The sequence below is a fragment of the Camelus ferus genome, chromosome 11 (genome assembly GCF_009834535.1).
Source record: "Camelus ferus isolate YT-003-E chromosome 11, BCGSAC_Cfer_1.0, whole genome shotgun sequence".
Lineage (NCBI taxonomy): Eukaryota > Metazoa > Chordata > Mammalia > Artiodactyla > Camelidae > Camelus > Camelus ferus.
Genome location: NC_045706.1, coordinates 37,203,798 through 37,229,279, shown reverse-complemented (window position 1 = coordinate 37,229,279; position 25,482 = coordinate 37,203,798). Strand labels below are relative to the sequence as shown.

Below are 25,482 nucleotides of genomic sequence, written 5' to 3'. Positions count from 1 at the left end.
TATTGGCAAAAGAACAGACAAATAGATAATGGAACAGAGTAGAGTCAAGAAATAGATCCCTATATAGTCAGCTATCCTTGACAAAGGAGCAAAGGCAATATATGGAGTAAAGACAGATCTCTTCAAAAGGTAGTGCTGGAACAACTGGATATGCACATATAAAATTATAATGGTGGATGTGTCATTATACATATATTCAAACCTATAGAACATACAGCACCAAGCATGAACTCTAAGGTAAACTACTGATTTGGGGTGATTAGGGTGTCGGTTCATTCTTGTTAACAAGTGTACCATTCTGGTGAGTAATGTTGATAATGTGGAGGGAATGCTATGCATGTGTGGAGACACAAGATATATTTGAAATCCCTGTATCTTCTTCTCAGTTTTGCTATAAACTTAAACTGCTCTAAAAAATCTATTTTTAAAAATTAAAGCTAAGTACATGGAAATAAAAATAAACTTTTTTTCCTTTTAGTTCCATTAACACTAAAATTTATAAAAGTATTGAGAGAAATTCAATTCATTTACAAGTCAATATATCCATTTCTGAGTACATCATATCATACCTAGCATTTTTGTCTTTCCTCCAAATTAGGCATAATACTTAATACACAATACTTTTGTGTTCCTCCAAAATGAGCTGATTTATAGATAAAATAGTTCCAATGGAAATTTCATGTTAGTGTTTTCCAAAAATTATCCTTCTAGCTTTCATGACACTTCAAAATTTTCAGAAATTTTCTCTAGCTGAGAGATAAAGGTCATTTTAGCCTAGTCTCAAATTTATTTTCGGGCTGACTTCCAGCACAGTTACATCATGGCTATAGCACATGTTGTTGTCATTTCTCCACCACGAGAGCATGTTTCTGAACAATATATGTGAGATTCATTCTGATTGGGAAGATTTAGGCTACATACTTACCCTGAAGCTAAGGGTGAATTTATCTTCTGTTGATACATGTGATCTCTATTGAGGAGAGTTCAATTGATACCCTGAGTGAAATTCTGAAAACTCTTAGAAAGAGTAGAACAAAGAATGAAGCCATATAAGCAACCAACAAATGTCTATTATCTCCACTTTTCAAAGTAATTAATGGATATCATATTTTAAAAAGTTAAGTTTAAAATCCTCTTTCAAATTCTGCCACAATTTTGTCCCATTCCAACTCCCCAAAGTTATATCCCACCAATCTCTTTTCTGCTTTGGACAGGCTAGTCTTACTTTCCTAAAAATATAAAATGTTTAAACCTGGTTTTGTATTTCATGATGTTCTCTACATTTGAAAGATCCTTTTCCTCTTTATCTCTCCCAGCACTGTTTGTCCATGAAAGCCCAATTTAAAAACTGCATTCTTTTTCCTTCTCACCATAAATGATCAGAGTTCAATTAAACTAAACATCTGTGCACATGCAACAGAGGAAGATTTTTTTTTTTAGGAGCATATTGATTTTGAAGTACTCGTGAAAAATCTACCTAGTAGTATTATTAATAAGTTAAAAAGTTCCTGAAATAATTGGCAGGAGATGTAGACCTATCCATTTAGAAACTGGACTAGAAAAGATTGCCTAAGCTAAGTCAAGACTATAAAGAAAGAAAGAAAAAAGAGAGAAATAAAGACAAACTATATGTACAGGAAGTTAAGATACAGAGCACACAGTAATGAGTGAGCAGTGTCAGGCAGAGAAGGAGAACAAGAAAAATCAGTTCAAATTAAAAGAGGAAAGTACGAATTAAAAGGAGTATATTCAAAGATGTCTAATACAGTTAAATCAAGTCAGATGTAAACTTTGGTTTACTAGTTCTCACCATTGTCTGAGGGTGGTCTATTTCTCTTAGTTCCAATTTTGATAATACAGATTAGTATCTGTCACTGATCAAGCACTGGATTAGGTCTGCTCCTAATCCCATTAGCCTTGGGCAGAGTGAGACAGACCTTGTGGTACAAACATAGTTTTCTCTTCCACAGAGCGAAGGTCAGAAAGCCTCCAAAGATGAGAGCATGGAGGAAGCATGACATCCCCAAATGGGTCTTTTTCAGCAATTAATTCTATTCTTCAAAAACTCCAGCTGACATCCCCTCTTCCACATAATCATCATTAAAAGGACAGAGAATGTCCTCAATTGAATTTTAAGTTAAATTCAATTTAGAGGTGGCTCTTACCTCTAATCCTTCATATAACTTGGCATGGCCTGTGATTTTCATTTGTCAGACATATTAATTGGTTAATCACTCCAACATCACTTCAAAACAAGTAAAACTTTGTTCAGACGGGAAAAAAAAAAAAAAAAAAAAAACCTTACAGATTCTAAACCAACTCAACATTCCAAGCCCTGCCCAAAAGAAGAAAAAAACAGGAGGAGAGAAAAACATCCAGGCATTAAAAATATTTTTTTCCTTCTTATCCCGTGAGTCACAAAGCTTGGTGCCATAAAATAGGTGCTTTCTGTCCACGGACTGAATGTTATATCCCATCAGCACAGGGGCAACTGTATTTTATATTACTTATTTAAATTCTGTTCTCTGAAGTATCTTTCTCCCCACATAATACTAGCAAGTACATTTTAAGGCTATTAAAATTTTATCTATTCAATTATTGATTTACCAGGGATACTTACATCTTAAATGAAATTTTTCTAAATGTATGTTAGGAACATAAACATTTTTTTTTTAGGACTGCCAAGAGTGGGGCTTGGTGGGGAGGGAGGGGTGATACTGACTACAAGAGGGGCATAAGGGAACTTTTTGAGATGATGAAAATATTCTCTATCTTGATTTTTGCTGGTAGTTACACAACTGTGTAAATTTGTCAATATTTATAAAAGTTCAACATTCAAAAGGATGAATTTTACTATGAGTAAATAATACCTCAATAAACAGAGGGTAAATATAAGGATAAAAATAAAATAAAATAAAATTTAAAAGGGGAGTCACTTTAAAATTAAGTTTCTTTCCTGAACCTCTCAGGATAGAAAAAAAAAAAAAAAAAGGGAAGTGAAAATTCACCAAACTCACTTACTCTGAAGAATCTCTGAATTATATGATTTCATTATCCTTAAAAGTTGATAAACATATACATCCTTAAAGAATTGAAAATACATGGAATGCAGTATTTTTTTTTGTAGAGTGTAAATTATGCAGACATGACTTTAAAAATAGAAAACACAAGTTAACTCTTCAATCCTCAAAAAAAAACACAAAATGTTTGGATTTATGACTTTTTTCCCCCATCTTTTCATTTAACTCAAATAGGTTGTTTTTTTTTTTTTTATATCCATTCTAACCGTTAGGTACTTTGAAATAACTTGTAAGATACTTTGAAATACAGTAATTCAGATAAATAACCCAAAGCATACAAAAACCAATGAACTAATGTAATTATGAAGTATTTATTGAGCACCTACTATATGTGCAAGTAATGTTAGTTGCTCTTATAAGGACTTTGAAGATGAGCAAGGTAATCACCAAATTCATAAAGAGAAAAATACACACAAGATAAGTACTGTAAGCAAAGGCTGAGCTCATGCACAGCCTAGAGGAATGTTTGGCTGGTTGGAAGCCTGGCTGCAAAGGCATAACTACTATGGAGGCTGAGGAAGCAGTAAACACAAATAGCCCTTTAGGAAGTTTCTAAATAAGGATAGTAAACTGAAGAGGAAGCAGAGTTGAGAGAATTTTTGTTTAGGATATGAGATAATGAGGATGGAGTATCGAAAAATCATCAAGAGAACAGTTCCTACCATGAGTCCATGAGTCCTGGGATGGATAATAAGGGGAAGAAGTTCACCTTGATAAAGAATTGCAGTGTTTCTCGAAGACAAAACAACAACAATAAAAAAAATTAAAAATAAGATATCCTCACATCAATAATGTGGAAGAAGTGCTCGCTTCGGCAGCACATATACTAAAATTGGAATGATACAGAGAAGATTAGCATGGCCCCTGCACAAGGATGACACGCAAATTCGTGAAGTGTTCCATGTTTTTTTCAAAATTGTAGAATAGATAAACATTATACTGTATAGCACAGGGAAATATATACAAGATCTTGTGGTAGCTCACAGAGAAAAAAATGTGACAATGAATATATATAGGTTCATGTATAACTGAAAAATTGTGCTCTACACTGGAATTTGACACAACATTGAAAAATGATTATAAATCAATAAAAACTGTTAAAAAAATAATGTGGAAGAATAATGTGATTTAAGAGGATGGCAGTTGTGTTCCTGGGGAGCTCAGGGCTGGAGTGATAATTTTAGTAAGACTAAATTGATTGTGGTGTCCCACCTCTATGTACAAAACAAATAAAAATAATATTTTTTAAAAATTGCTTGTAATGAAGTTCAACACAGTTCTGATAGTTCCCATGATGACCACTCTGGTGCCTTATTTTGAAATATTGAATTATTTCAAAAGAAATGATGTTTATTGCTTCCGACTTTGCTGCTGCCCCAGATTTATGTTTAGTCTGTCAAGTTTCCAACAACAGGGTTTCTGGCTGGCTGCTTAGGCGACATGCAAAGAATAGCATCACCTTAGTGACTGAATAAAATCATGGGTCTATTCTTTAATTTTATTCAGTCACTTGATTAATCTCTCAGGGGTGTATCAAACTAAACAAACACAAGAGTATGTTATGTAAGTGAAAAAGAAGTACATTAATAAGCAAGAAATCTTACAAGCAACCTAGATATTCTCATTTTAGCACACATTTTCCCTGAACTATTTCATTCATAACAAAGACATCCTTTTCCAGTGTTTACTATGCTTATGTCTGCATTTTTTTCTTTATCAGAGTACCTGATGAACAGACACATGATTAGAAATGTACATAATGAGCACAGAAGCAAAGCACTCATTCCTTCACTAAAATTTCACATACCAGAAACCAAGCGCGGGGCACACAGTGAAAAATGAAGGAGGCACGTTATCAACCACGTGGGTCTTAGAGCCGAGAAGAGGAGATAAACATTAATGTGGTAACTATAAACAATAGAGTTCATGAAAGAACATTAATAGATGAATATATTTAGTTGATGTTAACTAATATTTTGCTATGTATATTCTGCCCAGCTCTTACACTGCTTAAGAGAAACATGTGTCTAATGACCAGTTTTGTATCTTACAAGATTGAATGGGACAGCTGATATAAAAAATGGTGCTTAGCGGTCATGAAGAGGGTGTGTTCTGGGGTCACACCATCTGGTTAAAGGTGCTCACTGACTGCAAGAACTTAGACCCTTGTTTCAGCGCTGTACTGTAAATGTATTATATGTTCTGCAAGTTATTGTCAAACTGGTTAACCTGTAGAAAACAGTTAGCACAATGCCTGGATAAGTGGTAAATAATCTACACTCATTGTGATGGTTAAGGCTTTCTTCTCTGAAAGGGCTGAATAGACTCTGACAATTTTTGTTATCAGGAGTGTTCTTTTTTTAATTCTTATTATTCATTGAGAATATTCCTGTTTGTTGATATACTTTTTCTTTAAATATTATTATTATCAGATAAAGTTATAAACTTTGACTTGGAGACATTCTGTATTTTAGCTTTACTTCTTTAGAAATCTGATAAGTTTTTGATTTTGATAGCTTATTGGCCTTACAGAAAGGAAGTATCGTACTAAAGGTTAAGAGCATGCATTCTAGACCCAGGCCACCCAGGTGGAAAAATCCTAGCATTACAACGTACTAGTTGAGTGACCTTAAAGAAAATGCTTAAAAGTTTCTGCAGCTCAATTTCACCATATGTAAACTGAGAATAATAATAGTGCCTACCTCAAACTATTGTTATAAGGAATAAATTAGTTAATTATGTAGAGTGTTTAAAAACTTGTTTGGCACTTAGAAACTATTATATGTGTTAGCTATAACTATGCTTTCACTTAATCCATTCAACAACCACATGCATTAAATGCTAGTATTTAATGAAATTGTAAGGTCTGTGGAGGAAGGCACATTTAGATGTTGCCATTATTCTATCTCTGATACTTAGAACAGTATTAACAAATATTAAAAATACAAAAATAAATAAATATAAATCAATCAATTAAATCAATGGATAAATGAATGAATGAATCATGAATAAATCCCCATGTTTCAGAAAAGGAAATTACAACCGAAAGTGGTTTGATAATTTGTTCAATACATAGTTAGCATGTAACAAGGTCAATATACGTCTCTCTGACTATAAGACACATATGCTTAACCACACATGTTTGTAGTGGAACCAGTGAAGCCTTGATCGTTTGTAGCAGGGCTCAGCGCAGGGAGAAGAGAAAGGAGATCAGGAAAATTACCAGTGCTGAAATGTATATGGTGTGGCAGAAGAATAAAAAGGGGTCCACATATGGTTCGTGGAAAATCCTGTATTAAAGCACATTCCAAATCAGAATCTTTTAGGCTGGTACTCTGGAATCTGTGTTCCTAATAAATACCCTGGTAATTCTATGTTTGTTAGTGCTTTGGAAGTCCTAGGTAGAACATATTCCTAGTGGTTTGAAATGGTGGACATTGATTGAGGTCAGGAAGTGAAAGCGAAGTCAGAATGGAACCGAGAGTGGAAAAGTAAGAAAAGGTACAGTTGGGAAATAAATACTAGTTTCAAAGGAAATCATAAAGAATCTCTCCAGCAAGAAAGCCAGAATTATCATTACTGGAGAAAACTTGTTAAAATGTCTTTTGATCCATCAAAAGTATAGTTTTGTTACTTGATATTTACTTACTATCTATTGAAAAAAATTCATTTTATTGGGATTAATTTGAATAAATAGGATCCTGAGATTTTAAAGGGGAGTTGGTATGGCATACATTTAAGCATTCTGTGCAATGCAAAGTTTAACCTTCCCTCAAAGCTTCTGCTTCCTGGGAACTGATGATTACAGTGCAGTGCCTAATTCTATGGTTGCAATGGCAATTACAGGTATCATAAGTGCCTCTAAGCAGCTCCGATATTCTCACATGTCTTATACAGACAAAATAGCAGTATCAACACTCTGTCTATACCTCACAAAGTCATAAGTGTAGGTCATGTGTATATAATTATTAAATAATTTTAACACTTACTTCTCAATCATTGGCTGTCAAATAATGTCTGCCTTTAAAGTTATCCTTCTTTAGGGTACTTTTTAAATTGCATGCATATGTTTAAATATAATGTAATTATTTTTTCACAAACACATTTATTTTAGATTTGTATAATTTTTAAAAACTAAGGGAAATTTTTTTTTTGATGTTCCAAAGAAATGAGCATTGAGTTTAGGAATTTTGTGCCCACAATCTTTCACACATGATACTAATTTTCCTTTTCTTCAGGCTAAAGAGGAAGTGCCTTTCCAATTAATAATTTAATGCATTTGTATATGATTAGATAAATATTTTGGATGCCATCCTTAATGTAAGAAATGGAAACTGAATGTTCTTTAAACTGCTTCGCAAGCAATCAGTTACTAAACTCTGCATGTATGTCTATCTTTAGCTAGATCAGTGATGTTAAAGAATTCTCAAAGATAACTCACTTTCTTACAAATGGAATCCTTCCAAAATTGATTTTAAAATGCTTAATCAGCCCATTTTACTTAATCTAGATATTCATCTACTTTTTCTTTTATTTAATTTTATATTGGTAAATATTCCATTATCTTTCATTCTAAAACTTCTTTTCTTGGCTATCTGATGCTTTATACTATGCCATGTATTCTTTACCTTCTTCCAAGTTTCCAGAGAGCCTCTGGCTTCTTTGCCTCTCACTCAACAGCTTAATGATGCTGCTCTCTTGAAAGTTATTACTAAATCTAATATTTTCCCAATCATCATTTTTTAAGTGCTTGCTTGTTCTAACAAGTTTTTCCCTCATATTATTTCAAAAAAAATTGCAACTTTCCAAGTTTTTTAAAATACATTTTCTTAGTGTTTCATTTCAAAAATTTTACATTATGCAACATACAAAGTCAGAAAATAATCAGATATTTTATGTATTCGGTACAGATACTTTATATATTTGGCACTAAAACAGATGTTAATATTCCGTTCTATTTACTTTAGACCTTACTCTTCTAAAAGAATAAGAAAACAAGAAAATGATATGCAAACAGCTGAAGCCCCAACAAACACTTTTCTCCCTCACTCTCCTCAGAGGAAGGTATGCAATATTTGTGCAACTCCATGGTTTTATACTTTTGCTACATATGTATATTCATAAATAGTATATGCTATTATATCAATATTTGCATTAATCTTACCATATTCTGCATATTTTTTTACTAATATTATATATTTTTTAAGATTTTCCATGTTTATGCATGTAAATCAAGCTTACTCATTTTAACTGCTAAATAGTGTTTCATTACATGAATAAACCATGATTTATCCACTTCCCCTACTGAGTGACAATTCGAATATTTTTTCTTTTTTTGTCATGACAAACAGTCCTGAAATTATTATCTTTGTATGCGTCTCCATGAGTACAAATTTCTCCAGGTAGACACTGAGAAGCAGAATTTCTGACTCAGAGAGTATGCATATCATAAATTTTATTAGTTATTATCAAATTTTTTTCCAAAGTAGATGTACCAATTTACAACGCCACTAGTGGTATGGCAGTTTTCTCTTCTCCACCTCTCCTCTTTCCACTTCTCTCTTCAATACCTGTCATTACCAGATGGATTAATGTTTTCCTATATGATGAATATGATGTAGTATCTCTTTCCTTTGAGTTGCATTTTCCTAGTTACCAATGAGGTCGAGCATCTTTTCACATGTTTATAGGCCATTTGTCTTCATCTCTTATAACTTGCATTCTCATTATCTTTATCCATTTTTTTATCTGTTGGGTTGTCTTTTTCTTATTAATGTGTCAAAACACTTTAAATAGATATTAGTCCTTTGTTACATAAATGGAAAATATTTTCTGACACTTTGAAAAAATTTTGAAAAAAGCACTTTATTTTTTCTATTTGCCATGCAAAAGTTTCATTTCAAATGTCATTTTTTATTTGTTTGTTTGCTATGTGTTGTAATGTTCCTTATGTATTACTCAGTTATCGGGTGCAGTGTTAAAAGCATCAGATTAATCTTGTTAATTTTGTTGCTCCAATTTTCAGAATTATTGACTTTTCATCTGGTTTATCTATTAAATACTGATGGAGGGGTATAAAAATCTCCCATTATGATCAGGGTCTTAATTGCTTCTTCTTGTACTTCTATCATCATATATTTTAAGTATGCTTAATTAGAATTATTACATCTTTCTAGTGAATAGAACTTTTTATCAGGATGCATTAACACTATGTTTATGGTAATGCTTTTAATTTTCAAATCTATTTTGTCTGACATTACATATTTATACTAGCTTTGTTTGAATCTCTTCCATTTTTTTCTATCTCCATTGTCTCTATGTTGTTCTTCTGAAATTTTTGATTAAACTGGAATTAGACTTTCTCACTCTATCCTGCATAAATTTTAAGAGCTCCTTCATATCCTCAATCACTTTCTCTGTCTGTTTTACAAGGGAATTGTTTTTCAGATGAATCTTTACATTTACTATTTCTCTCTTATACTGAATTCTAATCTCAGTATTTCTTATTTCTAGAAATTATATTTGTTTCTATTACCAATCTGTCTGTTACTTTTTGTTGCATGTTCTAATAAAGTCATAATATTTATTGTCACTTTTATGTCTTTTCAGCCATTAAATATACTTAAAATTTGTATATAGTATCTTCAAGCCTTTTCAAATTTATTTATGCTACTTTGTATGTTCTTATTCATACTAGCTAGCCTCCTTAGGAGTTTGGTGTTTAAAAACATGAGCTCCTATTCTTTGTAACTTTATCTTTGTTGGCTGGATGAAGATGTATTCCTTGAGAATGGATTTGCATCTGTTTCTGCTAGAGAACACTATCAACCTGGGGTGCTTCAAATCAAATGGAATGTTGGATGTTTTGGGAGCCACATGGGTGGTGTGTTTTCTGGCCTCAAATTCATATAAGGGACGAATTCCAGTTGGTAATTTTTAGAGGAAACTTTTTTTCTCTTCTTCATCCAGAAGTAAAGCCAAAATAGGTAAGTCTCCCTTACATACTTCCTTTGTGAGCAGATTTTTTAGTTTAGTTTTTTTTTTTTTTTTTCATTTGTTTGCCTATTTATTTGTTTGATTTCTAGGACACACAGAGAAGAAGCTCCTTTCATGCAGATGTCTTTGTCTTTCTCTCTCACCTTGACTGGGTCCTAGAGTTTGTCTCCTTTCCCTCATGAGCCATTGAGCGCATGAAGGTTCCACTTAATGGAATAAGAGAAATCTGGGGAGAAAGATCTTAAGTTCAAGCTTAGATACAGTTTATGTAAGTGTCTGTAAAACAACCAAAGAGAAATGACAAATGGGTGCTTTAGCACGCAGTGTGAGCAAAGAGGTGAGCCCCAGAACAGCATGTGAAGCCTTGGCTGTGTGTGACCCTGGTTACAAGTATGTGCAGCAAGAAGAGAAGATTTAGGACAGAGGCTAAGGTGCTCCTACACTGAAAGCCAAGTGAAAAAGGCTACTATAAACATAACTTGTATATTCCATGTACAGTCTTAAACAATTTGTGCCAATATTTAAAAGCCAAGAGATTTAATATAAAAATATGGAACTGCGTCATGAAAAATCAGTGTTTTACATAAAAGGCTTCACTTTCAAAGCAGGCATCAGCTAGAGTTAAGTGAGCCTGTATGCTCTGGATGAGTCATATAGCCTGTCTCCTAGACTACATCCATCTTTATTACCTGGCTAGCTTCTTCACGCATTTGAGTTTGTGCCCTGACCTAGGCTAATGATGGCTCTATCATGTAATTTTTGAGGAAGAGATGGACCTTGATGTCTATGGAACAGAAAACAAAACCTTACTGGGATACTGACTGCCTTTCCCAGGCCTGGAAAAATATGTAGATTCCATGTTTGAAGGGGCAGGATTATTAGGGGGTGTGATTCCTGTCCGCTTGCATACAAAGTCCCACAAGGGGGAATGACTTCAGAATGTTCACAATGCCTGATCTTGGTCCAGAATTTACAGAGCACACAAACCCATAAACAGAAAATTTAGGCCAGTCCAAATAACAACAAAAACGTACATTTTTAAAGGTTCCTGTTAACGCCAAGGGAGGAGAGAGTTCCACCCACAATGAGTTAGGAATCACACTGGATCTGCTCATAACGCATATCCCCCAAAGAGGGATTCAAGCCAAATGCCACCAAGTCTGTGGTTCAAAGGTCATGAGCAAAAAACAAAAGAAAACAAAAACCCAACAATCACTACTTGAGAAAGCTGTGGAAAAAGAAGGATCACCAAGTGAAAGCTAGGTCTGTGTGAGGGCGTTGAGGTGAAGTGACTTTTCAGTGAAGAGTTCGAGGACTGAAAGGAGTTTGTTGATGATGGACTACGAATTTGAGAAAAGCACAGTGGAAGTACTTCAGGAAGTGGGAACAGATGAAATGTGGAGGATGAAATGTGGGGCAGAGATGGGTTCACGTAGATTCTTACAGGATACAAAATGAGATACATACCACATAATCTGGGAGACTATTCTCGTGGCATCATAGACAGAGATAAAAGTGCTGGTGGATTCAAAGTTATGATTATTGGAAGGTAAGGATGATGGCAGACTGGTCCTTATAATGGAGTTGAGGATTCCTGAAGGAGCAGATTGTTTTCTGAGTGGGATGCCATCAGAGGATAGAAAGTCTAGGGAGCTAGTTTAATTTCAATGCCTGAGGCTTGCTCTCAGCCTTGTTACAAGTAGGATAGTCATTATTTTGTGTAAGCGGAAGGGCAGAGATAATTAGAACCATTGAAATATAGAAAACTCAATATAAAGAAGAAAAAAGTATGATTCAGGAAATTTTCCTTAAAATAGATACATTCTGAATCTTTCAGTGGTTATATAATGCTATATATCAGAAGACTTTATACAGATCAATTAATATAAAGGCATCTTCTTATATAATCTAAGACTATAGACAATGTTTCCCGTCATCCAGGAAGCAAAGAGATACTGTTTTACCAGAGGGAAAAATTCAGTCTGGCTTCGGCCTTCTCCAAAGCAAATTTAAAGAAAGAAGAAAACTGAGCAATTGCTACAGAATATTCAAAGTAAAGAAATTGTTACCCAAGGATTATATCTAGCCATGGTGTCATTTATTATAAAGGTAACAGGCAGGCATTCTTAAACCTCAAAGAACTCAAGAAATGTAACACTCATGATCCCTCTTGAAAAGACTATTCAAGAATAAATTGTAGCCACTTAAATAATTTATGAATAAAAAATTCAGTAATGGATGAGCTATGTCAAAAGGTTTGCTTCCGAGCTTTGAAACCTATTGAAATAGACTACAGAGAGTATGTTACTTTCTACATTTGGATTTTGGAACTGTTTTGAGAGAAATGATATGTATTATTTGAAACATTTCTTAAGAAAATTCCTTTCCATCAAGAGAACAAAGGGCAGGCCCTGATCAGGCTAAAATATTCTTTGACAAAGAGCACCAGTTTAAAATGAAGAGTATAAATTTGGGAAACATCATGAAAAAAAGCTTCTAAGTTTACTGGGTTTTTTTTTTTCCTCCTAAAAGAACACAAAATCAGCAACAGTGAAATTCTGGGAAGACCCTGGAACCAGATAAAACAATCTTATTAAACACTGAATCACGGTTAAAGAGCAGTTACCCAGCAACCAACGACCTCATCATTTCCTCCAAGTCTTCCACAGTGCGTTTTTTTTTTTTTAACAATCTCATAAAACTAGGACAGACTGAAAAATCATGGAAAGAGGTGGGAAATGAAGAAGGCTGAAGGAAAGGGAAACTGAATATTATTTCACTGCAAATTTGATCCAGATACTCAAAGGCTATATAAGGTCAAGCCATTCAGGCCACAAAACACATGAAATATCCTTATACCTCAGTCATCTGAAGGCCAGGCAACAGGAGAAAAACAAGTAACACAGAAGCTTTAAAATATACAGTTAATACAGGAGAATCACAAAACATTGGGACAGTATAGAATCTGAGGCTCCAAGGCTGTCATTTGGCTCGTGAGCAAACAGACTCAGGAAGGTGGTGCAGTGGGTCTATGGCCCAGTACAGACAGGTGCTAGGAGGCAGCTGGGTCTCCCTCCTGGGTTACTGTTCTTTCTACAACCATACACCTCGTATTGATTATAGGCGTTGTTAATTGGCAGCATGCATCATTAAGTAGTTATTAACTAGTCAAATTCGGCTGTAACAACAGAAACTCTCTGTTCTCCTGAGAGAGCAAACATTTTAATAGCAAAAAGGCATCTTTCACTTGTTTTCTAGGCTCTGTTTATTTCTGACGCTATTACTTATTCCCCCGTCATCACTTTCTACCTGTCCAGCTTACTCTCTGTCATACCCTAAGTCCTAAGATGCATACATCTCAATTCCCATCTCCATCTTTCGAAGATTTGTACTCATTTGACAAAATCCTACTTGTAATTAAATCCAATCACCTAGCTACTCTGCCCAGTACCCATGAAACTAAATGTGGCTGGAGAAAAACACAAAGTTGCTCAACACTTGAATTTCAAGTCCCAGGTGAGATTTTAATGACACCTGGTAACCATCCTTTATTTCCCTACTGCATTCACACTCCCAGATTTCTAGATAACTATTTAAAGCCTCTGTCTCCTCAAACCAAGTTTTGTAACACTTTCTTTCTCATTCTCTATCTCAGCTCATGACTTATTTTCCTGATAAAACAAAAGCATTCAGAAAGACAACTTCCAGAAGTTCCCACATCTACAACTACCATTATCAGTACACATAACTCTGCCTCCTCATCTGTTAACCCTGTGGGTAGAATAACCACCCACACATGTCTAAAGCTAGTCCCTCCATTTGTGTGCTAGACCCCATCTCCTTTCTCACAGACATCCCTCCAGCCCCTTCTTTCTCTCCTGCATTATTCATTCTCTGCTCTTTCTCCTCTCCTTTCTGAATCATTTTATTAGCATACAAACGTTCTGTTATTTTCCTCATCCTTTGCATTCTGATAGGGTGCTTTGCTCAAAAATCTCATTAACTACAACTTTTTTTTTTTCACCCTATAGATAGGTATTTAAAAATAGCCACATATCTTGGAAGAAAGTATTTTGATCTCACTTCTGTGGACGTTTAAATGAGCTGGCTGAAGCTTATAAGGAACATGGGTTAAGGATAAACGAAGATCTCTATCTCACAAGCAGATATGAATGAGAAGGTATATTTATAAAATCATGCCCTGGCCCTATCTTGATATCACTACATCATGACTGGAATGTAACTTAAACAGCTGACTACTGCAAAAGAAAGGAAGAGGGAGCAACTGGATAATGTGCTGGAGAAGTGCTTTCTATGTGTCCAAAAAGCAGTGTTAATAGAGACGGCCCCTCTCCTCAATTCAACAGGGACAGCTCCTTTAACCTGAAGAACATCGTCAACAAATGACGAGGATCCCAGCAGCAAGGCGAGAAGGCTCCTCAAGGTAGTGCTGGAAGGGCACACAGGCTGAGGGTGCACGACAAAATGAAAACATGGGAGAGGATTTGCTTCTAGTCACAGCTCCCTCCGTTAACTTGTGAACTTGAAGAGCCATCAGTTGGACAGATCATTTCCTGGAAAATGATTTCTTTTCTTTGACAGAGCATTGATTGGTTTTCAACTCATAGGAATTACATTGCTTTACAAACTCACCTATCCTAACAGATTTAACCTTTTATGGGAAATGTTGAAGGAATCACCATCATTCAGCTGAAAGTCTATAAATGTCTGTGTTTCTTCTACATTTTCAAATTATTTTATTCTTTGCCATTATTTTTCCTATTTTCTTTAACGACAGGTTAAGTATATTGGAAATGTGTGTTCGAGACTGAAATAACAGAGAACAGACCCATCTAAAAGGGAAGGTGCGATGTAGACTGTTGGGCAGCAGTATCTTAAGATACTAAATCAATATGTTACCTTAAATGTTTGCAGATTAAACTAGATAGAGTTGCTGTCTGAATATTACTGCTAAAATAATTATAAAAACCCAGTAATAACAAATATGGCTATGTCATTCTCTATGTAAAACTTAAAAAATAATTTTTGTTTGGATTCTTTACTACTGTCAGTTTAAATCTTAACTCCTGCATATGGTTTAAAATCATCTGGTCTCCGTTTGACTCTCTCACTCCAGATCTTGCCATTATCTAGCCCAATCCCCCAGACTGAACGCTCCAAACAAATTGACCTCATTTATATTCACCAAATACGCCATACTCTCTCTCCTACCATGACCTTTGCATGTTATCCATCTGAAAAATGTTCCTTCTTCATTTTGCCTAGTTATCTTTCAACTCATACAGGGTCAGCACTCCCCAGAAGTCTCCACTCCTCCAAGACTGTCTTAGAAACCCCTCCTACATTTATCCAAATATACTGTAGTTGTTCTATACTCCTCCCACATTAATCCTTATACACTGTAGATGTTAGGTACCCCTCTTGCATTTATCCTAATACACCATCATTACTTATCTGTAAGGTCCATATGCTCAGGGGTCTCTCCTTCATCACTGAAGCCTTAATTCCCAACATAAAATTTTGTGACAGGTTTCAAAATATACAATCACAGAAATTATCTTATTTGATCACCATACCTTGGTGAATGGGAGAAACGAACGTTATCATCATCACCTCAGTTTTCAAATGAGGAACCTAAGATTCAGGGAGGTGAAATAACTAGCCCAAGAAGAGACAATACGAAACGGCAACAAGAGTTTGAGTCCAGATCTTCATAAGTCATACACTCTTTTCGTGTAAATGGGATCCAACTGCTAAATTAACCACGCTGTCCAAGCACAAGCTTTCAAAGCATATGTGATAAAGGTAAAAGTATGCATCAATTCCTGAAGACTTATTAGTGGTTTCAGAAAATGAATAGCATTCAGAGACATCTAGTTACTAGCAATGACAACTTAACGAGGGTGAGGAAACCCAAAACTAAAAGCATATTTGTTCTACAAAAACTACCTCAACTGTTTTCCCTGAGTACATAAAAGTTACTGTTGTGTTTACGAATCTGGTCTGTGAGGAGAGGGACTGTCTGTGCCTTTCCTAGGCTATGAAAACATCCACTGAATCTGACATCAGCTTTTGAAGGGAGAGTGTGTGGTACTCCCTTGACCTTCCCCACCAAATGTGCCTTCTATCAAAGTCTCCCATTTCATAAACTAACCTTGTTCTATGGAAAAGGGAGGAAGTAAAATAAAAGGCAGACCCACAAAAATATTACAAACATAATTGCTTTAAAAATCACAGAATTAGATAAAACAAAACAAAAAAAGGTGAAAACACTAACAAAAATACCCTGCCCAGGTCTTGTTTTATGATTTAAAATAAGGTGATACTCATTGGCCAAAGATAGTCAGAAAGCTGGTTTCTGCATAGAGAAATTGGTATAGATAGGCAGATTTTTATCTGGTTTGAATGTTCTTTCCTTCAACCTACAGAGCTTTAGCTACGTGCATTAAATTTTTTGAATCATTATAGAATGATATAGACTCCAAGAAGTTCTGGCAAGAAGTGGAGTTGATGCAGAATCAGGGAATTATAAGGCAGTAGGCATAGGTTATATATTACCCCTTTCCTTCAGCTTCCATGTCAAATAATATACAGTACAGATAATTTGAGAATCTGCTCCTGAAAAAACTATAGATGTTCCAGGATTTTAAATACTGAAACTTAATGACTTATTAAGTGAAGTTTTCTTATATAGCAAATTCTGCAATGCTTTCTATGACATGGTTTCCTGTGTATTTCATCAGGTTGGATGTATCACACTGAGGTGACAGGAGACTGATTCCAATGACCCTGCACCACCAGGATCTGGTGGTGATCACAGAAAAGGAAGATTAGCACAGGTTACAGAAAGGTTCTTGAAGTTGGAACTGGGCTTTCTGACCCACAGACATCCAATGTATTAACAGAAGCTCTGGGATCTGAATCCCAGCTTTATATTGCTCTCTTAAAATCATAAAATTGGGAGAATATCAGAATAAGCAAGGTACCTAGAAACCATCTAATCTTTCATCTTCCCTAAGGAATAAAAATAAAGAGTTCCCTGGCTAAATATGTTTTGGAAACTATGCAGGCCATATCATCCTACAAAATTCTCAGAAGTATTCTGCTATGTTAGAGGTTCTATGAAAATTTCCAATAAAGAAAGCTTTCTCACTTTGTCTCCTTTTTACTCATTTAACACCATTTTTTGCCATCCTATGATGACACACTGGGAGAAGTACTGACCTAGTCTAACCCTTTTCTGATATTTGCATCCCAGAGAACATTCTCTCTCACCACTACTGCATTCTTCCAAAATGCTGAATAGATGTCTGGTTCTTCCCGCCTTGTAGCAGGACATGACAGCCTGTCTTATGAGAACATTTCAGCTCTGGGTAGACAGAACAAAGTGTCTCCAGTCAGAAATGCATGCCTTTCTCATTCTCTCAATCCCTATCCAGAATCGGTATAGTAAGTATCATGGATGGTGGTAATTGTTGTTTGTTTGGTTTGTTTTTCACCCAGTAACCTTCCTCATCTCCCTTTCCTCAGGAACAGAACCTGCTTTCCTCCACTGAAGATTCAGTTCTTGGCCCATCATGTTCTCTGTTTTCCTGGCAGCTGAGATGGATCCAAAGATGAGCACAACACAAAACAGGGCCAATTAAGGTCCTTTTGCAAGATAAATACATGAACCTTGGGAAAGAGCAACTCTCTTTCTGCAGAGTTCATTAAACTAGGATATGATATCTATGGCTCAGGGTCAACTCCTTCGCCAGCACAGGAAGAGGGCCATGAAGCCAAGCAGAAAAAAGCCGTGGAGAAGAATTGGGTTAAGTTGGGTTCTTGGTTCTCATGCCTGAGAACCTGAGTTTCAAAATACTTTGATACTGTGAAAAATAGACACATGCTTGCCAATATATGATTCATAAATAACTGCAATTAAAGTTCATTTAATGAAGCTTATGATTAGGGACAATCTTTTTTACAAGAGCTGAATTATCAGTGCATAACTTTGATTATGAACAGAGCTCTTGTATACAGAATAAAATTTAAATGTAAATTATATCTTTGGTAAATTATTTCTGTATTATACTTTTGCAATTAAAGAGAATTTATTTTTCAAAGCTTAAAAGCAGGTAAAGGTTTCTCTTTAATTATTGTATATTCTACTATCTGGACTTGGTAGTCTTAGGTAATTATTAAAATTTGTAGTCAGGATCAACCCCAAAATAGCAGGGAGTCAATGTATTTCCCTTTAGAAGCTCCAGCATTTTGTGTTCTGGTGTGTTTCGTGGGGATGGAGTATGAGGAACAGAGTTCTTTATCCTGACTTCTTTACAACATCCTTCATTAAACACTCTGTATAAGACATAGAAAAAAGTGTCCCCTTGCTCTCTGTTCCTTTCTTGTTTAGCAAAAGTCAACCTCAAAGATGTTATCAACTGAACAGAACGTTTAGTGTCTGGAGCTTTAGATCAGTGAGTCAAGCATTGCTACAATGAAAATCAAAATGCCACGCTGGCTTGAGCTTGAACTAGCTCTGCTCTAATAGTATTTCAGAAGTTAAATGGCAAAGTGCCATGACATGTATGCTCATGCCCTGATGGATGTGCCCAGAGATGTGTTTAGTTCTTGGGTTCCTTCCCACATGGCACCTCCTGCTGCAATTTATTGACACCAGATGTTCTCTGTATCAGTAAGACTTGTAGCAATGTCTATTTAAAGTTAAATGGAGTAATTGAAGCCAGAGCATTGTACTTTGAATGAAGTAAATCAAAGAACATCACAGTCATAAAAATGCAGACTAGGGAAGGCATGAATGAGAGAAACCCATTATAAAAAGAAAGCCAGACTAATAGAGACCAAAAAGCTCTGATTAAAATTTATCATCTCACACAACACTGATAGAAATCAATCAGTAACTGGTCCGAGCTCTGACGCCAGAATTAGTGAGCATGCCTCACTATATAAATTAGGCAGGAGCCTCTTGTCATAATGACCTCCTTCTCCATGACAGCTCATGGAAAACAATTCTTCCCTTGAATCGCTGTGGGGATCAGATGCAGAAACTCTAGTTAATGATAAGAGACATGGACCTGAAGTCTAATCATTTTACTAACATAATGCTTTAGACAGAGGTTTTAACAAATCAAGGCTTAACTAATGATTGATGGTAGGAAATGGAGACATGTTTTAAAGTCTGATTTAAAAGAAAACTAAGACAGGAAGGACAGTGTGATTAGAAAGGCTCAAAGCCAACCATGAACCATGAGCATTAATAAATGTGGATTTTAATAGGTACAGGTCTGGCAGCCAGCAGACAGCAAGAACTTAGATTGATTGAAAAGAAATGAGAACTTTTAGTATTACTCCTACTAAATTGAATCATCAGTGGCAATCATAAGTATACCAAATTATAATAGTGATTTAAAAGTACACAATTCAAAGCTATTAAGACTAAAATTATAAAGCACAAAAATGGCAGGAAAATATTTTTAAAGAAATTAACTGATTAAAGAAGTTAACTGATTTCTTCCTTAAAAAAAAACAAAACTTTTTTTCAGGCATTTTTTCCCTATCTGTCTGTTGCCTCATGAAGGCAAAAACTTGACTCTGTATTCATCACGTCAGCAAAGGGATGTCACAGGACACAAAGCAGAAGGAGCCTGATAGTCTCTGTCTTTTGTGCTCCAGAACCTTAAATTCCTTTGGAAAAAATTTTAGGGATTTAGAATAAAATGCATAGGAAAAGCAAAGAAAAAAGGGGGTGTTTCAAGCCTATTCCCACTCAGACTAGAAAAATAATCCCCTGGGTGGAGGGGAGAGGGAAGAGATGGTAAGGAAGTTATTTTAAAAAAAGAGAGAGAGAGAGAGAAATGGTAGTTTTGAGATAGGGGCCCGGTGCTTTGATTTCAGAGCAGGATACTTAGAGTGGGGTTGAGGAAAGCAGCAAACCATCAGGGAGAGAGTAAAGAACTTCTGTGTAATGGATCCAGACAGAGCCCTGTGCAGACACTGGGAATGTCCATGGCCACGTCATGGAGTAAGCACTGTAGCATGATGTCTATGCCTTAAGTCTAGCTCTGATGTGGAGGAGAGGTGCCCACAGACTTGAAGAAGCCTTGAGGACAGGAACATGGGTTGCCTCACAAGGAACCTTAATGCCAGAATGACTGACTAAATAGGAGAAGGTAAGTCTCTGAGGATTCTTGCCTAAACAGATGACTCAAGGGCCAGGTGTGCCACAATAGCTTAGGACCACAGAGGCCTTGGAATAACCCTTTAGCATTCCTGCAGAATATAGTCTTTATATAAGGATTAGGTTGTGATTTAGAAAAACAAATTATTTGTATATTTAGGGTTAAGGACTCATACTTATAGCCACTATAAAGTATTTCAAATGCCTCTGAAGAGAAAAATACCATATACAAAGTGGAGGGAGATATAAAAAAATATTAAAAAGAAGGAATAACTATTGCATGAATGTGAACTGAATCTTTTAGTGCATCAAAATGCGAAGTTCAGCAAAGGAAAATAAATGCATGATCCCTGTGGAGTCCCTTATCATAATAGGTGGATGGTGTCTAATGTATTTTGCATCTTAAAGATCATGAGCCAACCTAGCTCTTGGTGATGGCCATTCTGAAACATGACTCCTGCAGCCCAGGAAGCTTCAAGCAAATCAACCAAAGGAAAGTATCCTGGCTTCAAAGTAAGAGCAGTGTCTGTAGCTATGAAGAGGTAGGGGTATGCTACCCGCAGGTGATACAGCAGAGCAGACAGTGGAAGCCTGTGAGTCATCCAGTGGTTTACAGCATCATGTTGAGAGACTTGAAATTCTAATGCAATGCAATGCAATGCAATGCAATGCAATGCAATGCAATGCAATGCAATGCAATGCAATGCAATGCAATGCAATAAAATAAAATAAAATAAAATAAAATAAAATAAAAAGATAAAATATCACATCTCCCAGGTGTTTTGAAGAAATTACAAAATGTACTATGAAAAATTTGGACTTGGAATATTGTTACTTGGAAATTGTTTATTGTTAGATAAAAATTATCTTGTCTTTGTATTTTTTATATTTCTTAAAATAACAAAAAGTAATGCAGAAAAGAATATAATGCACTTCTTTCTATTCTAAAAAGCACAGTTAAGAGATAATTTTGGAACATAAGTCCTAAAATTGAACAGATTCCAACTGTCATTTTCCTTCACACAATTGTACCTTGGACTAATTTTTATGTATTAAAAAAAAAGACCATATAAAATGTCTTAGGAGAGTAAAGGTGTTGTGTTGCTAACTACTTGGGTCATTTTATTAATTTTCTCTTGAAATGCCTCAAATCCATGCTAGGCTCCAAAATAAATGAAACTTTAATTATTCTATTTAAATAAAGAAATCACATCTTGCTAGATTGGAAGTAAAGGAATTAGCCAAAGTGGAGATTTTTTTTAGACTTAGGAAAATAAAAACCTCATTCATTATATTCAGCATCAAATATAGAGCAGTTATTTATGTCAGTGCTGTTCCAGTGTCTACACTGCATAAGACAGACACTGAATGGACTGAGACTAGGGAGAGAAGAACCTATGCAAGTAGAGAGCTAAAGGAATTGCATGATTACGAGGTTAGTTTCCTAAGGTGTCATGACAAAGCACCACAAACTAGCTTAAAGCGACACAAATTTATGGTCTCACAGCTCTGGAGGCTAGAAGTTCAAAATTAAGAAGTTGGCAGAGTTGGTTCCTTCTGAGAGCTCTGGGGAGCATCTGTGCCATGCCTCTCTCTCCTAACCCCTGTTGACAACCTGGCATTCCTTGGACTGACTCCATCACTCCCATATCTGCCTTCCATCTTTACATGTCTGTGTCTTTGTGCAGGTTTTCCCTCATCTTACACAGACACCAGTCATATTGGATTAAAGCCAACCTAATGACCTCATCTTAACTTGATTACATCTGCCAGAACCTCTTTCCAAATAAGGTCATGTTCACAGGTACTGGGAGTTAGCACTTCAACATATAATTTTAGGGCAGACATAATTCAATTTATAACAGTAGTTCAGAATCCCTGGAAAAGGTAATAAGAGCTGCTTTTGGGAGAAATGATTTCTTTAAAGAAGTGAGACTTGAGCTAGAAACTGGAAATAACTTTTACCAGCAGAGAATATTCTAGGTCAGAGGAATCAAGAATGAAAAATGACACAATGACAAAAAAAAAAAAAACAAAAAAACCCACATGCATTTAAAAGAATTGCTTTCTTGCTTCAAATTACAGTTTTCAGTACTTCACAGAACATCAGCCATAATGTGATCTGGCTTCTCATTCTTTCATTCAACAAATAATTAATTCAATAACATTATCAAGTGGTAGTCACTGCCTACGTGCAAGAGATATGATACTAAGAAGAGGCAAAGCGCCTGTCCTCATGGAGGAAATAGAGCTAATAAAGTAATCACACAGACAGATGTAAGGCTTGTTGACAAACGCTGGGATGGAAAAAGGGCAGAGCTATGAGAACATACAAAAGACTCATTTGATCTAATCAAGGCAACAGTGTTTTCCAGAGGAAGTGACAGTTTAATCCACATCTGAAGCAAGATGAAAGAAAGTTCACTAGTCCAAGGAGGGAAAATTCAGTTTTCCAAAGAGGAGGAAATTACGTGCAAACATTCTGGCAGAGAGAAGCTTGGTGAGAACGAGAGACTGGAGGAAGCCATGATGGAGGAGGCAGAGAGGGTGAGAGTAGGCATGGTAGGAGGTGAAGTTAGAGATGCAAGAAAGAGCCAGAACATGCAGAATTGTGTGAAATATATCAAGAAGTGATGCTTTTTGTGGGAGCAGAGGCAAAGTTTAAAAATTTTAAGCAAAGTAGTGGAATTATTATATTCAGGCTTTGTAAAAATCACTCAGGTACATACAACTGTTTACAAATAGGAACACTAATAATAAAATAAATTAAGTGTCATCCCTAAGTCAGAGTGTTCTAGAAGCAGAACTGAGGGAAAATCAAGGCCTCTCATCTTGTCCGTTGTGAAAAGCAAACCTGCAGGTGATACTCAAACACCTAAAAAACATGGGGCTTCTCCTCTGGCCTTCTCCCATCTAAATAAATGTCATCTACGCAGTTGCCCAAATCCTAATTCTTCACCCATTTGCAGCTCTTTCTCTCACTACCATAACCAATCTGTTAGCAAACACTGTCAGGTCTTGCAAAAGCTTCTCAAATCCATTTACTTTCTCCAAACCCCTCCTTCCACACTAGGCCATCCATCATCACTGGAGCCTGAAGAATGATACAGCCTACTAACTAGTCTCCATTCTTGCCTCCCCAGCTCCCCTCCTCCAAAACCTATTCTCCATTCTGTTACCAAATTGATCTTTTTAATTTTTTAAAGAACATACAGTATGTCAGGTCGCTCCTCTACTAACCTCTCCCTCCCAGTGGCTTATCAAAACTCCTAGAATGAATCAAAACAATTTACCATGGCCTTCAAGATCCTGCATGATTTAACTCGTCTTCAATATTAACTCTGAATTTTCTCCTTAACCATGCCTGAGTCTTATCCATTTCTCCAACACACCAAGGTCTTTCCCACCTCAAGGGCTTGGTACTTGCTATTCCCTCTGGAATGTTCTTCTCCTAGCTTTATAAAACTGGATCTTTCTTATATTTCAGATATCAAATTTCACCGTTTGAGATAGAATTTTTTGGACATCTTTATCTAAAGATGAAGATCTTTCCCTGGCTCTCTATATCTGTATCTACACAATTCCTTTATTATTATTATTATCTGTTTTTCCCCATCAAATGAAGGAATTATGAGTTCCCCTGTGAAGGAACTTGGTCTTCCTTGTTCAATGCTGCAACTCCAGCACAGACAGAGACACACAGAAGTTGTTCAATTATTCTTGGCCAAATAAATGGATACATACATAAATACACACAGTGCTCAGTAATTTACAGCAAAAAAAGCACTAGAGAAAAAAACATGAGAAGGATAAGGAAAAACAATTATGAAAATCTTCCCAAATGCTCATCAAAAGAAATCGTTATTTTAAAAATATCCCCTTGAAAAAATACATGTGTTTTGTGGGTAAACTTTTACAAATTGTTTTTTAATACAGAGTTTATCTTAGTTTATCTTTAAGACTCATAATGTAATAATGATTTCTTTTCCTAGAAAAATATGTCTGAAGTTTTTAAAAGAATGAAACAAGGACACTATGGACAGTGTTACAAGGGTAGTTGGAATCTTGGTCAGAGATACCTTGACATACTAGTTTTAAGGAGATGCTGCTCCAGGATTCCATGTAATAAACAAGATATAGAAAACATATCTGACTACTAAAGGAGATAAGTTTAGGATTTTCTTTAATACTTTTCATTAGAGTCCACTTTTTCCAACTTAAAAAAAGAACTGCTCTAATTACTCAATAAAGAGTCAATTGTTGATTTCATCTGATTCATTTTCTCAAATGTAAACTAAAACTAAGTGAACCATTTCAATTTGAATGTTTTTTTTCCCCAAAGTTACTCTGTAAAATTACTTGGAAAGTAAGAAACTATAAATAAATTTCTCATGCCTGAGTAACATGTGTTTAACTTCTGACCATCTGGCTACTAAAACATACTGCCTTATTGATCAGTAGAATTATTTCTTTATTTTTATCATTATTTTTCAATCAATCACAAGTATGTTCATAACTCTAGGAACTTTTCATAACTGAACAACAAATATTTATGGAACAGCTACTATGTCCTGAATCTTGTGTAAGATAATAGAGGTATAAATTTTAAAACTACAGTTTGCTTTCCCCTAGTCCACAGCTCCATGGTAGGACCTAGAAATTAGTGGTCAGGGACTCAGATTCTACTGTAAGTATGTATTGCCCCTAATTAGCTGCATGATCTTGGGTAATTACTTGAAAATTTTTTTTAAAAATTACTTGGTTTTGTCATCAGCATGATGGGGATAATAACAGTACTTATCTCATAAGGTAAATAATTATCTAGTATATTAGTAGTAGCACCCAGTTAATAACAATTATAATACGGAGAGTGGGGAAAATTATTCTTGAAAGGAGGCAAAACTTGAGCCAGTTGTATTTGGAGAAATGCAGTATCAGTTTTGAGGGAAGAACCTTTTTCGGGGATAGTATTTATATGCTTAATTAATAGTTTATATTTGATCCACCCCCCCCATGATATAGACAGCTAAATACAGGAGCCATATGAACTAAAAATAGCTTGCTTTGCAAGAGAAGACAATGTTTTCTATGAGCTGTTGGCAGCTGGTGGAAAGGATGGGAGAACCTGGGAGAAAGGAAATAGGAATAATGGCCCAAGCAAGATGGTAGCAGTTAGGGACAGGAGGAATATTCAGCTCATGTACA

General features: G+C 35.5%; 1 non-coding gene across 1 annotated transcript; it reads left to right on the top strand.

The window, feature by feature from the left end:
• The first annotated feature begins 3,882 nt into the window (after nt 1–3,882).
• Nucleotides 3,883–3,989, top strand: LOC116667397. The gene has a single exon (XR_004324281.1). It is a non-coding gene; the product is annotated as a U6 spliceosomal RNA (small nuclear RNA).
• The last annotated feature ends 21,493 nt before the right edge of the window (nt 3,990–25,482 follow it).